Source organism: Elaeis guineensis, chromosome 6 (genome assembly GCF_000442705.2).
Source record: "Elaeis guineensis isolate ETL-2024a chromosome 6, EG11, whole genome shotgun sequence".
In the NCBI taxonomy this organism is placed as follows: Eukaryota; Viridiplantae; Streptophyta; class Magnoliopsida; order Arecales; family Arecaceae; genus Elaeis; species Elaeis guineensis.
The window spans coordinates 30,181,082-30,197,399 of record NC_025998.2 but is presented as its reverse complement, the minus strand read 5'-3'; the positions used below and the strand labels follow the sequence as shown (position 1 = coordinate 30,197,399).

Genomic DNA, 16,318 nt, shown 5'->3' with positions numbered 1-16,318 from the left:
AGGGCACGCGGCCCAGCCCTCGCACAAGCGCGGCCCAGGCCCGCGCGTGCGGGCTGGCCCAGGCGCCCTGCCTGGGCCCTGTTCTCCGGTCCACGGGTGGACCTGTGGACCGCGTGGGCATTTCCCATGCGTTTTTCATAGTCCACGGCACTATTCCGTGGACCAGAGTACTATCGGAGAGCCCAGGTGACTCCCGATCTTGATCCGATGGTCTGGGACATAATTTGGGTTGATTAAGGACTCCTAAACCTAATCTAAACCCTGTTTAAGCTCCTTAAAAGGCCTGTGACGCACAAGAAAGAGGAGTGGTCCAGTTTTTTGCAGAGAGCGCCGTGCAGAACCTGAAGAGAAGAGAGAGAGAGGCGTGAGGCTGCTGTGAGAGAAAGAGTAGGGCTCTTAAACAGCGGACGCCAGGCACTTCAGGGGTTCAGGGGGTCTTTCAAGAAAGAGAGAGCTTTTAAGAGGGAACTTCTAGAGAGAGAGAATTGGGTGTACAAGGGTTGAGGGTGAGGTCTCCTCTTGTAAAATTTCTTTTTCACAATGAAGTTTGCATGCCCCATGGAGGCGAGCCCTTTTGTGGCTGATCCACGTATTTTGGTTGTTTTGTTTTGTTTCTTCTTTCTTCCTGCTGCATCGCGTGGTACTGAAAAGGTTTTGGAAGGTGGTATCCAGACCAGACATCCATCCAACAAGTGGTATCAGAGCAAGGTGGTACAAGAATGCAGATTGCAGCGGTGGTAAGCAAGACTAAAGATGGAGAAGACAGGAACAATCAAGATGGAGATCAACAAGTTTGATGGTAAGAGCAATTTCTCCTTGTGGCAGGCAAGGGTGAAGGACGTGCTCATCCAACAGGGGTTGATTGATGCTCTCTTGTGCGATGAGAAGTCGACCACCATGGAGGTGCGGGATTAAAAATGACTACAGATACAGGCAGTGAGTACCATCCACATGTACCTGACGGATGAGGTGGTGATCCATATGTTGAGCGAGATTTTTTCGACGGTATTGTGGTCGAAGCTCGAGGAGTTGTATATGACGAAGTCTCTCACCAATACTATTTTTCTCTAGAGGCAGTTCTACCAACTGCGGATGACTGAGAGACAGAGCATGCAGGAGCATCTAAGTCACTTCCAGAAGATCCTCACCGACCTCCTCAGTGTTGGTGAGAATGTTGAGGAGAAGATCAGGGCGCTGGTTTTACTGACGTCGCTTCTCCCTTCGTACGAGTCCTTGGTGACTGCTCTTCTAGTGGGAAAAAGCACCATCAAGATGGATGAGATCACCATGGCGATACTTCAGAATGAGGTTCTCAGTAGGGAGAACCCAGCTTCGAGCTCAGGTGGCGGTAGCTCAGCTTTGGTGGCTTCTGGAGGTGCAGGAGGCGGTAGACAGAGTGATAGAAGATCGCAACGAGGGCGGTCCAAGTTCAGGAGGGACTTGAGCAAAATCAGGTGTTACCGATGTGAGGAGTTGGGGCATCTAGCCAGAGATTGCCCTCAATTCAAAAATCGGACGTGGCTGCTGCAGCGACGGCTGGCAGCAATTCAGATGGAGATGTCCTAGAGATATCTGATGAGGTATCTACTTCTTCCCAACAGTGGATATTAGATTCTGCATGCCCCTATCATGTATGTTGCAGAGAGGAGCAGTTTGACTCCCTGGAGAACAGTGAGGGCACTGTATATCTGCCGCATGGATCGAGCTGTGTGATCAGAGGCATTAGGATGGTCAGCTGGAGGACACATGACAGTGCAGTGAGGAGATTGGGGGAGGTCCGATACATACCTAATTTCAGATGAAATCTTATCTCACTTAGCAGACTAGATTCGAGAGGCTACAGGATGGTAGCTGATAAAGGAATCCTGAAGGTGCTATGCGGCGATAGGATTGTGCTAGAAGGGAAGAAGGAGAGCAGAAGATATTATTACCTAGCGAGGAGCCCAGTACGAGGTGGAGCTTCGGGAGCCAGGTGGAGCCCAGAGTGAGGTGGAGCTCCAGGAGGCAGATCGGACATGAGACAGAAGACTCGGAAGGATGAGAGGCGACGTCGCAAGGTAAGATTCCTATTGCCGCAGGATGATGCCCCAAGCAGATCTTAGGTCAGGAGAAGCACAGCATACGACGGAGATGGGATCGAGCAGCCTGGCTCGACTCCCATGTTTGTCCATCCATGATCAGCAGGCGATTGCCCCAGGGCATGGGGGCGAGGAGATCCAGAAGCTCTCAGAGTTTGGAAGAGGCCAAATATCGAGTCGAGGTGGAGATTATTAGGATTTGACACCTCGAGATTTAATCTACATTGAGCCCATAATGAGATTCATGGCGAAAAATGAAATCCAACGAGACCAAGATCACCCGAAACGGAGCTCAGATGGAGGAGATATGAGCTTTTGAAGTCAACACGAAACCTGAGGTGGCGGAGGACCGCCGGCGGCCGGCTGCAGGCCGACAGAGCGGCGGCGGCGCGGCCGCAGGCGGCGGCGTGCGGCCCAGCGGGCGGACGGCCCAGCCGGGCATGCGGCCCAGGCGGGCACGCGGGCCGACCCAGGCACCCTGCCTGGGCCCTATTCTCCGGTCCACCATGGACCGGGCGGTCCACGGGTGGGCCTGTGGACCGCGTGGGCATTTTCTATGTATTTCTCGCAGTCCACGGTACTATTCCGTGGATCGAAGTACGATCGGAGGGCTCAAGTGACTCTCGGTCTTGATCCGATGGTCTAGGACATGATTTGGGTTGATTAAGGACTCCTAAACCTAATCTAAACCCTGTTTAAGCTCCGTAAAAGGCCTGTGACGCACAGGAAAGAGGAGTGGTCCGGTTTTTTGCAGAGCGAGCCGTGCGGAACCCGAAGAAAAGAGAGAGAGAGGCATGAGACTGCTGTGAGAGGAGCAGGGCTCCTAGACAGCGGACGCTAGGCACTTCAGGGGTTCAGGAGATCTTTCAAGAGAGAGAGAGCTTTTAAGAGGAGAACTTCTAGAGAGAGAGAATTGGGTGTACAAGGGTTGAGGGTGAAGTCTCCTCTTGTAAAATTTCTTTTTCACAGTGAAGTTTGCATGCCCCGTGGAGGCGAGCCCTTTTGTAGCTGATCCACGTATTTTGATTGTTTTGTTTTGTTTCTTCTTTCTTCCTGCTGCATCATGTGGTACTGAAAATGTCTTGAAAGGTGGTGTCCAGGCCAGACATCCACCCAATAATTTGCTTCTTCCCATTTCACCTCAAAAAAAAAAAAAAAAAAAAATTTCTGGCAACCTATTGTCTCCTCTAATTGTTGTTCTTTATTTTTATTTTTATTTTTTTCTTTTTTAAAGTTCCCCTCACTCTAATGTAATCATAGTTTTATGCATGTTTTTTTTTTTTGTCATGCTGGAAATTAAATCATATTGTGCATTATTTTTCTTCTTTGATGCTGCATGGATTATGATGTGAAATTGGTTAGCAGAGTGCTCTTCAACATCAGAATCCAACGGTTGCTTTGTGTATTTGTGCAAGTTCACATGGGGTATTTTCTGAAGAATTATGATCACGGCATATGATATCCGACATACAACGCACTGAACCTGGCTGATTTGTTCTCTATATTGTGATTGGATGATTAAAAAAATAAGTCCATGCTAGTTACTAGTGGCGTACAATCATGTCATTTAGGCAGCACTTTCTCATCATCTTGCTCCTGATTGGTCCTCATATTTTCATATGTTTTGCGCGCACATCCATTTAGCCACTTAGTTGTCTTCCCTTCTATCCATCCCTCCCGACTAGAGAAGCTCTAAGCCAAGCTCTAGCCATGAACGATGCAAAGGTTTATCTGGTTGCGGTTCTGATAAGTTTAATACGTGTAGGCAATGGTATTCTCACCAAGGCTGCCTTCAACACAGGCATGAGCACTATTGTCTTTGTGTTCTATAAACAAGCACTTGCAGCTCTGTTCTTGGCTCCCATTGCATTTGTACTAGAAAGGTACTCCTTCCTCCCCCTCCTAAAAATTCCATTCTTTAGTAATTCTGTATTCATGGATCATCGAAGAATTTTGTTATTCAGGAAAAGAGCTCCACCCCTACCATTTATGGTTTGCTTCAAGATTTTCATGCTTTCTTTGGGGTAAGTTTCTGACTTTTGATAGCCATCAAGTAATTTAGTTCAAGCACTATGAGTACTTTTTGCCGTGTATATAGTCTATGAAGAACAAATCATCTCTTGCGTTCCAATTTTCTACTCATATATCCACACAAAAATTTCATTCTGCGCATCTACATTAATTAGTTTGAAACACAATGGTTCTTTTTATGTGATGATGTCCTTCGTACTACGTGTTGTGGAGTTGACCCACCGACCAAAATGACCCCTCTTCTTGGGGCGCACCTAAGGCAATTTGGCGAATTTATACTATATGCGGGCCTAGGTTCTTAACCTCGCACTGATTTCAAACCGTCAACTCAATTAGCCATGCGGGGTGAAGCCCGCGATGGACAGGCATGACTAACAACCTAGATTCGAAGGTTAGCGGGTGGATTTTTCTCCCCACTGAATGGCCAGAACATGGTCCAACGGCCTAAAGAATCAAACCTAATAATTTATAGATTCCGACTAATAGCCTACGGCTTAACTTCTTTATAAAAAAAGGTATGAAGGAGACACTCAGATAAGCAAATTAAATAGGAGGAAGAGGAGAAGAACACTCCGCTCTCCCACACCTCTCTTTTTCCTCTACTATTCTCAAGCTCCAGTTAATTTAGGCATCGAGGGTCTCCTATCGGAAAACCTCCGATATATGTGGACTTTCTTTGTTGGTTCCCTCCAGTATCTCGGTTACTGGATAGCATCCTATCTTAGCCACATCAGCATCTAATTGGAGTCTTGTAGCAACAAATTGGTCCTAGAGAAAGGGGTTAGTCTCCTTTAAGAGGAAAGAGAGTATGGTGCGGATGAGAGCACACAACTCCACTACCTTCCATCGACAATCCATCCATTGTAGCTAGAGTAGTACTACCCGCTGGTCCATTGCTGTGAAACCCCCCGCCACAATAGACCTGTTGCCGCTCGATGCCCTGGCTCACCAAATCTAGGCACTATCTAGCACCGTGTAGCCTCCAATAAGTGAAAGACCAGTAGCAGCACGTGGAGCCAAATCCTCAAGTGGCTCCTTCCCGTCGCAATCGACGACCTCATTCCCGAAGCTTAAGATCCGCTCCTTGACAACACTCTCATCATTCCCCCACCTCTATGGGTTGGCCCTCCTTTCGTTAGAGCTTGAGGGAGGAGGCTTGGTCGAGAGGCTCTTCCTTTACTAGAGATTTGACCCCGACCTACTCCCTTAGGCCTGAAAAATTGTAGTGAGAGGAGGAGCTCAAAAAAAAAGTCTAAGATATCGAGTGTTGTTTTGGTGAAATTGGATCAAAGCTCGATAGAGCAACGATAGCCTTGACTTCAACTCTCAACCACCTTTCTTCTGAGCAATCTTAAGTGAGCTGATCTCAAGCCAATTCAAAATGCCTCAGGTGGAGCCGAACAATAGCTCCACTAACCCTCTTATTACTTGGAGGGTTATAGGACCCTCATGATGCTGCAAGGAGCCTCGAATGCCCTACTTTGCCTTACCTTCCTAGCCATCCTCAGAAATTTGGCATAGACACGGTATTTAAGACTCCAATCTGGATCCATCTATTCATTCGAGCAGCTTGGCAGGCTGTTCGTGTTAGTTGTATACTTTAGAAGTCAATATGGCAGACATATTATATTTTTTTAAAATATATATTTGTATTAAATTATTGATTATCAATAAAATAGTATTTTTCTATCCATTCTTATGTCATGTATCCGAGAATCATCCAAAAAATTAATAACTTAAAGACAATATTCTTAAGAGTTGAGAATTAAGATATGTGTGATTAACTCCTAAATTACATTTGATCAATGAATCATCATGGAGATGGTGATTGATCTGATTAGATCGGTGCACAAATCACTTTTCTCGAGGTAGATGAGTCTCGAGTCTACAGTGTGGAGATACTGACTGAGAGTGCGGATGATTATTGAAGAATATCGGTACTAAACGTGACTATACAAGAGATCACATAGATGTTTACTCACTCGTCAGTAATCTTCTCAATGCTGTGATTGTGTGAATGGTTCTTTGACTTGTAGTGCTTGGCTGCTCAAAATGGGATTGCTATACTTTGACTGCATATAAACATGATCTCCTAGCCATTTAGATCTTTGTAGTGTATATTAGCTACAGTAGATTCATTGTAGGAGTAGGATGCACATCTAGATGGGATCTATTGATCTTAGTAGATAAAGATTTGTTCTATGAGATTTGAGAAGCTGAGTTCTTAAGTCTATGGCCACAGTAAGATGATTGATGAAAATTTATGAGTTTCATGATTTGGACTCGAGTTAGTTAATATTTTATATGATAGATGCTGGAATTTGATGAGTTTTCATAATCCCTATCTTGTCGGAACTCACGTTAGAAGAATTGAATTACATAGTAACTATACTTAGGGTTCTATTTATTCTATTTACTGGATTGCCATCACATACTGTTAGGCGTCACTAGTGGATTGTGAGAGCTTACTAGAATCATTCTGGATTGATGATCCTTGTTAGGTGAGAGTTGAAAATATTCCAATCTTTGAAAGATATTTTGATAATACTATGATGGAGATCATGGTGTGTCTCACTACTAGATAGAACAGAACTTATGGGGTCACACATAAAAAGAGATTTGATTAGATCGAATGATTGGATCATGGTCAAATTATCAATATGATTGATGATTTGGATCAATTTGTAAAACTTACAAGTAGAGGATCTGCTAATAGTTAGCAAGGAGGATTTAATTGTGATTGTTACAATACAATTTGATGAGATCAAATTAAGATTAAGTTTTAATTAATTAAATCAGATTTAATTTGATTAGATTTGACCTAATTGAGCATTTGATTTTCAAATTTGAATCCTAATTAGATTAGGATTGAGTCTAGCTCGAATTATAGGCTCAAATCGGATTCGAATTGGATTCAAATTGAGCCCGAATTGAATCCAAGTTGGTTTACTAGCTAGAGTCCCAGATTTATTGGGACTCTCTCTCTCCTCTCTCTCATCAGAAAAAAGAAGCATGCATGGGGATGCGTGCCCCCTTCTTTAGCATGCGTAAGAAAGAGAGAGAGTTCCCACCCTCCTCCTTATGCTTATCCTCTTAGCCACACACCATTTTAGATTTGAATGAAGGGTTCATTCAAATGTTTGATAAGGATGAGAGTTCATTTGAACTTAAACCCTTATCATGATAAGATTAGATCTTATCCTCTCCTCTTTGTCGCCCAGAGTGGAGACCAATACTAGATTGGCTTCGCACAAGAAAATGGATAAGGAGAGGGGACGCACATCCAAGTGTTGTCGCCCCCTCCTAAGTTTCTTTCTCTCCACGCCAAATTTGGATGAGAGTCATTCAAATTTGTGATAAGGATTAAGTTCATTTGAACTTGAATCCTTATTTGATAAGGCTTTATCCTTATCTCCCCTTGGCCGCCATCTATAAAAGGAGGGGAGCTCTTAGGCATCTAATAAAATAAGAGTGCTTCTTATTTGGGCATGTGAGAGGTTGTGAGTTCTCTTCGAGAGAAATCAGACTTTGGGCATGGGCTTTCTCTTCTTGGGCATGAGCTTTTGTGAGACAGAGAAGAGATCAGAGCAAGAAAGAAAGGAGTCCTCTCGCTGCATCTCTACTTCTTTCATAGATCTTCAAATCATCTTCTATGAGAGTCAAAGAAGGAGTGAAATCTGAAAGACAGCTAGCACCTCGATGATCTCGGACACTTCTAATCTGCATCAGTCCTATATGGATATTCGTAGAGGTCGGACGTATGTGCGGCTTCATCGAAAGCTGAAGACATCCTCAGATCCAGATCTTAAAGAAGAAAATTAATGCTTCAGGTAGGTGATTTGATCATCAAATTTTATTTTTATTTTAAATTAGATACATACTCATCTTATCTTCATCATATGAACTAGATCCACAGGTGTTATATTAGATCTATGTATGCATAGATTAAAATAGTTTTAATCTAATCTTCTACTCTCTATTTTGAAAAAATTTTGAAAAATCTACATGTATGACACCTCAAAACCCAATAGTTCATTATCCACTTTGGCAGCAACCAAGCTCAATGAAGAAATATTAACAGCATCTTCTCTCTTTGAAAAGAAGAGGGCAAGTCCTTGCGTGACTATATCGTATGCTTCAATGCCACCACACTAGAGGTGCACAATCTCGATGAGTTGGTAGCAATGTCGGTGCTTAAAAGAGAACTATGAAATGAGTACCTCATCTTCTCCCTCAGCAAGACTTTTCTAAAGGATTACACCAACCTACTAGCCTAAGCCCGAAAATACACCCAAGTGGAGGAAGCTCTAGTGGTGCATAAATAGGTAGAAGGAAAGAAGGCCTCCAGCAAGAGGAGAGGTCAAGAAGATCCTCATGCGGCCTGAACTGAAGGAGAATCCTTCCAACCACCAAAGAGCTACAAACCGAGGAGCCCACCCTAGTCATTTGATAGCTACACCCCTCTATCCACCCCTCGATCCCAGATCCTAATGGATATCTAGAAACAGAAGTATCGACTATGGCTTAAGCCAATGAAGTCTCCTCCGAATAGGAGGAATAGGAGGAAGTATTATCACTTCCATCATGACCATGACCATGATATCAAATAATGTCTGCAGCTTAAGGACGAGATGAAGTGCTAATCCGAAGAGGTTACCTCAATAAGTACATTCAGAAGCAATAAAATCAAGTATCTGATGAGGAAAATAATGACAACTAACCAATGGCTGGCATCATCAACACTCTCTGGCTTCACTAGTAGTAGGGGGAAAAGATCAAACTGAGGAAAAAAAAGAGAGTATGCGGGGGGCATTGTTTTCTTTTTAATAATAATTTTTAAGGAGAATACTCTCCTCATAATAATGCTTTCATTATATTACTGATGATAGCAAATCATAATGTAAAAAAAAATTAGTTTATAATGAAAGTATGATGATATCTTATTTTATGATGCTCTTTGAAGGATAAAATTGCATAATGACTAAGGGGAAGCATGTGCTAGAACAAGGTCAAATAAGGCTCGATCCCAATAAGCGCGCTTTTGACACAACCTCAAGAAGGCTTCTAGAGTTCATGACAACCAAACGATGAGCCAACCCAAGAGCAAACCAAGGGAGCTGAGACCCCTTGCTGGATCTACTATGTGGACGAAGCCTCGAATCTTCTGAGGCTCGAGGACTAAAGGTGTTCAGTGTTTGTGAAAATGCAAAGAAGTTCTCTGAGGCCTCCCAAAGTCTGGAGGTCTAATGGATACAGAAGATCCGAAGACATTCAAGTCGATGCCTTACCTTGCCTAGCCACTAGGCACCCTTGCCTACGTGCAAGTTGAAGTAGATGCCATGATAATGATGAGGAAGGAGGTAACCCTCCGTGGGCTCCGTATAGCGCTTAAGGCCGACAATGATGATAATGAAGGGACTAACCCTTCAAAAACCCCACACGACTGCTTAAGGCCAACAACGATGATAATAAAGGGGCTAATTCGGAAATCCATACGGCGGCTTGAGGCCGACAATGATGAAGATGAAAAGGGCTAACCTTTTGGAGATCCCATGCAGCTGCTTGAGGCCAACAATGATGAAGATGAAGGGGCTAACCCTCCAAAGATCCCACATGGCCACTTGAGGTTGATAACGATGATGATGAAGGGGCTAACCCTCTGAAAACTCCACATAGCCACTTGGGACCGACAATGATGATAATGAAGGGGTTAATACTCTGAAACTCCGTACAGTAATTTGAAGTTGCCAATGATGAAAGTAAAGGGACTAACCCTCTAGGACCCCACTTTGAAGAGGAAGAAATTCTGAAAGACACACAAAGAAAATATCACAAAGGAACACTTCATTCAAAAGATTCATACACATTCTAAAAAAATTTATTACAAATCAACCTATTCAAGTAAGGCTTATTACAACAAAGAAAGAAAAAAATACAAAGCTCGGGCTCGATCATCTTCCGTAGGCTCAATCGGCATCCTCGAATGAAAAATTGAAGGCCGCTTGATGCCATCCTCAACATGCACACAAAGAAAAATCCTCTTCTAATAATCACCGACCCCGCTAAAGGATATAGGGATGATATAACCTATTTCTCCTCAAAAATCTGTCTACTCTAGGATATTCCTTCAAGGAGGGGGGGAAGCTATCTTGGGAGAGATAAAAGATAGTCCTCTAGAAAGGTCCAAGATCTCTTTGTGCAGGACAAGGCATTAGAAGCTCCCAGGTGCCTACCCTTGCGGCTCCATGGCTAGAGAAGCAGAATTTTTCACTACCTCCCATGTCAAAGTAGGATGCTTACTGATGCATTCCCTTGAGGTGCTTTGCGGCTAACCAAGGGTAAGAGAAGATTCCTCCAGATAGAGGAAAGTGCCACGATCTCTTAATACCGGATGATGAGATGGCGCCACCATAACATTGCGGAAGATGACCATGGCAAGACTAGCCTCAAGCAAGAATCCTATAGACATAAGTCAACGCACACCCCTATTGACCACATGATATGTGTCATTACCCGAAGGGCTCAGAGACCACATCCCCTTGAAAAAAGAGCTCTAATTGTCCTTTCCAATGTACCACCCCTATCAGAAGTGTCAGTATTAAAGGCCATGCCCCCAAAGCCTCCAAATTATATGGTTTCCACTGCACAATCCCGAGATGGATCATTTTCTCTGATCCACAGAGGGTGGTACGGTGCCTATCAACATCCAACATGTGGCACACAAACAAGCCCATAATTTTTAGAACTTTGCCTACCATATACTGCTAAAGTGAGTACTTCAAGAAGAATCAAGGGAGACCCTAGCTCAGGCACGGAAACCGACCCATCTAAGTCATCCGAGCCCTTGATCACGACAAAAGCCAATCAGCACAACTACCAAGAAGAAATAAGGGACATCATTTGGAAGGTAAGACACAATAAAGAGATATATTTTATTAATGAAAGTCCATTACAATAGTTTGTGTCAAAAAAAAGGAGAGAGAAGGCACCGAAAGCAACTACAAAAAGAAAGAGTCTTCAGACATGAGCGAGGCAGTCTTAATAGCATTCCCGAAGCTAGGAGCTGGGGCTTCAGTTGAAGCAGGCTCAAGTGAGGCAAAATCATCATCGTCTGATGAAAACACCCTAACCTCATTATCACTATTCCGAGGTAAAGATGTCTCAGGTCCAACTTGAGGACCATCCGATGCAGCATGGAAGTCATATATTTAGGCATCTGAGGATGTCTCGATGACTTATTGTCAAAATCCGTTGAAATCTTGTACTCTTTGATGCATTTGGATCTGGCCATGGTAATAACTTTCACCTTTTCCTCCTTTGCCTCTGCCTCTGCCTCGATGAACCTCAACTTCTCCTCGGCTATCTTTCTGGCCTCTTAGGTGATTTGCCTCATCTCCTCTGTGGCCCTTGCCAAGGCTTCAGGCATCCAGAGTTTTTAATTGAGGACAGCAATGTCATGCGCCAACTACATAAAAAAACAAAAGTTAGAAAGTCATGATCAAAAGTCAAGAAAAGCATGAGAACTAGCGACTCACCCAAGAAGACTGGCATAAGAGGCCCCTACAACCTCATCTAAGGGGCAACACCCCCTCTCCAACCCATTGATCGACACCAAAATCGACTCCATTAGCTCCCAAGCAAGCTGATGGTCTTGAAACATGAAAGCATCCCTCTGCATCAACTTCACAATGGTGGCAAACCCCCTTCACCTTTGGGTAAGGAAGGGTCCACCCCAGGCCTCACTGACCCGCTTAACATCCCTGGGGGAGGCTGGGCCCACCTTGAAGGAAGAGAGGGAGCCGAAGTGACTCTGAGGCTACTAACACAACAGACTATGACAACCCGATCGCTATCGACTCATCCCAGTCCCCACCGAGTTTACATCCAATGCCCTCAGGAATCATAATAGAATGGGAGCAGGAACCCCTAGTTGGGTATCCCTTGACTTCTTTGACAAGGACTCTCAATCGGAAGTCCTCTTCACTATCAACTTGATGGATGAGAGCGACAGTTTCATTATTCCAAGACCATAGATAAAGGATCAACTGAAAAGCGAGATGATCACCAGCATCAATGAAATGATGTCAACAAGAGGAAGAAAGAGTCTTCCTCTGACAATCACAATAACATGAGAACAACTAGCAATTGGATGGCAAAAAATCTAACCAAACGAATGGTCTATTTATACTGACCACCGATAATATAGATTTAGCTATCAAATCATTAGATCTTGCCACTTCAGCAGTATTGAGAGCAACAAATATCGCGGCTCTTCTTCACACCCTTCTCAAATCGAGCCGCATGAGACAATCTACAAACTATGTCTCGAAGCTTATCAGTACCTAACACATGATGAGTCCCAATGAATCCATGAACAATCTCCAGATTTCTCTCCAAGGCATTATTCTGTGACCCCTCGAGCTCCCTTCTCTAATAATGATGGAATAGATCACGAAGCGGCACATAATTAACCCTCAGAAACTCCTTCCTTCAAGTATATATAGTAAAACAGATGCTTCCAATAGGGAATAGAATCGACAATCAGCTACCAGATCAACTTTTTCCTTTGTTCAAAGCCATAAAGCCACTTCAAACTCAAAAGTAGGGGGCAAGTGTTGTGGAGGTGACCCATCAACCAGAATGACCCCTTCTCTTAGGATGCACCCAAGGCGACTTGACGAAGTCACATCAGATGCAGGCCTGGGACCTCGACCTCGTATCCATTTCAAATTGCCAACTCAATTAGCCATGTGGGTGAAGCCCACGATGGACATCCACGACAACAACCTTGATTCGAAGGTTAGTAGGTAGATTTTTTTCTCACTGAATGGTCAAAACATGGCCCAACGATCTAAAAAATCAGTTCTAATAACCTATAAATTTGACTAACAGCCTACGGCTTAACCTCTTTATAAAAGAGATATGAAGGAGACCCTCAGGTAAGTAAGTTAAGGAGGACAAGGAAAAGTATACTTCGCTCTCCCAAAATCCCTCTCTATTTTCTCTACTGTTCTCAAGCTTAGGCTAACTTAGGCATCAGAAGATTCTCCATTAAAAATCTCTGACGTGTGTGGACTTTCTTTGCAAGTTTTCTCTAGCATGTCGATTACCGGATGGCATCCTACCCAACAATATCAATATCCGACGAAGTCTTGCAACAACACTATGGCTCTAGCATCTCTCTATAACAAACAAAAAGTTCTCAAACATACAAGAAACTGCAAATTAATTTATTGCACTAAAGTTATTCATGTTTTTCTAACATTTATTTTTTTTGTGTGGTTAGGCTTACGGTTAACGCCAACATAACCTCCCTTGCTCTTGATTATACTTCAGCAACATTGGCAGCTGCAATGAAAAATTTCACTCCTGTGCTTACTTTCATTTTGGCTATTCTATTTCGGTATGGCTCAATCTCGCTATGCACATGTCCTAGTATTTTTTAAAAATAAGCAACTAGTAACAATGGACTTTTTGTAGAAGATTGTTGTTCTATTTTATATTGATAAGAAAAGAGAACCTTTGGATCTACAAACTATGCTATAGCTCAGCTATTTGCATGTTTCGTTCTTTTAATCAGGAAGAGGATTAAGTTGGGGCTAAGCCTAAGAAGCATTTCTGAAGAATTTAATCCAAACAATTCTAATTGGCCACCAACAACTGTTCTCAACCAAAAGAAAAAGGCAAAAAGGGGGCATCTACAACTATCATCTTGAAAAAGAGGCTTGTGAGAGTTCATAAAGTTTTATTCCATTTATTATAGTAATATGCAATATTTTTTCAGAGAAACAATAGTATACAAAATAGAAAGATGAATGACTACTACAAACCTATCACTCATAGTATGAGGAATATGTAGGCATATGTTTAGTTTATATTAGCTATACACTAGATAGATCTTGAGTACTTATATAAAATCAAGGAATCCAAATAATATCTTCAACTTATCTTTTCAGATGAAGTTTAGATTGTGCAAGTACTATGAAGACGACTCATCAGCACATGGCCTATATAGACTAGGAGATACCATAGCATGGGCTTATTGGACTAATCAAAAGCTGGTCGTAATGCTTGTAATTAAATTTTAATGGATTTAGATCTTTAGCCTGATGAGGACACCAAAGTTTAAATGGGGTATATGTGAGGATCCGTGCGGGGGTGTGTTTAGTCCACATTAGCTGGATAGTCTTAGGTACTTATATTGGACTAAGGAAATCAAATAATATATTCTAGCTATTCTTTTAGGATGAGATCTTAGGTTGTGATACATTAGCTACATTCACCAAATGAAATGAGGATATGGACATCATGCTATCATAATGAAATGCCAAATTATGATAGTTAACTGAATGAATTTTACCATAAAATCTCAATCAAGCAGTCCCTCTAAATAACAGAATGGAAGTTATCAACTTAAGGAGGCTTCGAGGGATTGCAAAAGTTTCTGGAGTAGTGCTCTGCCTAGCTGGTATTTTGACAATGGCCTTCTACAAAGGACCTCACTTGAAATCCTTTAACCACCATCACCTCCTTGGCCAAGGACATAGCCACAGCGACCAAGCTCGCAGCCATTCTCACATTAAATGGGTCTTGGGGACCTTCCTCATGACCATTGCCGCTTCAACACGGTCTTTGTGGATGGTGCTACAGGTATGACTCTAGGCTTTAATCATGCTTTTTATATATGCTTCAAAGTAGACATGGAAACTTTAATCTTTGCATTTTACTTCAAAATAGAGACCTGTGTTGAAAGAGTATCCTTCCAAGCTCCTATTCACCACCCTACAGTGCCTCTTTAGCACCGTTCAATCATTCTTCGTAGCACTGGTTTTTGAGAGGGACTTCTCTCGGTGGAAGTTAGGCTTGGACATGAATCTAACCTCAGTGGCTTATGGTGTAAGTATATTTTTACATGCACCGTTTTGTTCCAGCAAAATATTATTGTAAAAAAAAAAGAAAAAAAAGATAAGACTTCCAAATCTAATCTTAGAGAGAAATCCAAGCAAGGGAATTTATTTGTTCTGTCATTACAGATACATGGAAATAATGCTGCAGTCCAACAGGTTTAAGGCTTTAAGCTTTCTTCTCCAAAAAAAAAGAAAAGAAAAGAAAAAAGAAAAAAAGAAAAAAAAACTAAGTGTGTTATATGATCAAATTAGCCAAAGGAGATGGACTGATTCGTGTGGGAAATATCATAGAATGATACTAGATTACTAGTATATGGTTTTAATCACCTTTTTTTTATGTCAAATATATATGTCACTAGAGAATAATGAGGAATATATAGGGTTAATGATTTCATAATTTGTTAAATTTCCCTTATTTTATTTCTTCTAGCAATTCAAACTCATATTCAAAGTGATGCATGGCAGAGTACCATTGGCGTTGGAGTTTCATATTACTTGCAGTCATGGACCATTGAGAAAAGAGGGCCAGTTTTTTAGCCATGTTCATGCCGTTAACTCTAGTTATCACAATGATACTCTCTTCATTTCTCCTAGGAGAACAAGTTACTTTAGGAAGGTCTAGTTCCATGCTCAACAAAATCTCCTTTCTCAACTTATCTTAGCATGCTTAAAGTGGAAGTTTAGCTACCAATCTTGCATTGTCATTGCAGTGTTTTAGGTGGAAGCCTGGTGATTGGAGGCCTTTACAGTGTTCTGTGGGGAAAGAGTAAAGAACATGCAGATAGCAACATGCAAAGGAGCGAAGATGGAAAATCTGCCTGGAGGAGAAAAAAATGGCACCATCAGTTGAGACAACACAAGCAACATAAGTTTTCCAATTGCAAATCTAGATTAAAGTAAGCTTGTACTTATAGATTCGGGTTTGAGTGATGTGAAATGCTGATCAATGTAGCACCCTAAGCTGTTGCTTCCCTTATCCAAAAAAAGGGGAAAAAAGAGGAAATGGCTAAAAAGAAAGACTATGTGAGGTCCCAAGTTCCATGCTATTGGCAAACCTTCGGTTATATTCAGTTTGGGTTCGAACAATGGAAATGGGTCTGGATTGGAGCCAGTCTCTTGTCCCTTGGTCAGGCAAGAGAAGACTGGTGCAAAATGCATCAATCATGGACTGTGGATAGGGTGGACACTGGTTCTCAATTAGATCGTAAACATGAGACGAATGTTCTTTTACTACAAAAAACAAAAAAAAAAAAAGAAAAAAGAAAAAAAGCATGCGTCAAATGCTGAAAAAAATTGAGGGGC

General features: G+C 42.4%; 1 pseudogene; it reads left to right on the top strand.

Moving 5' to 3' along the window:
- The first annotated feature begins 3,766 nt into the window (after nt 1-3,766).
- LOC105036772 (WAT1-related protein At5g64700-like) lies at nt 3,767-16,094 on the top strand (annotated as a pseudogene).
- The last annotated feature ends 224 nt before the right edge of the window (nt 16,095-16,318 follow it).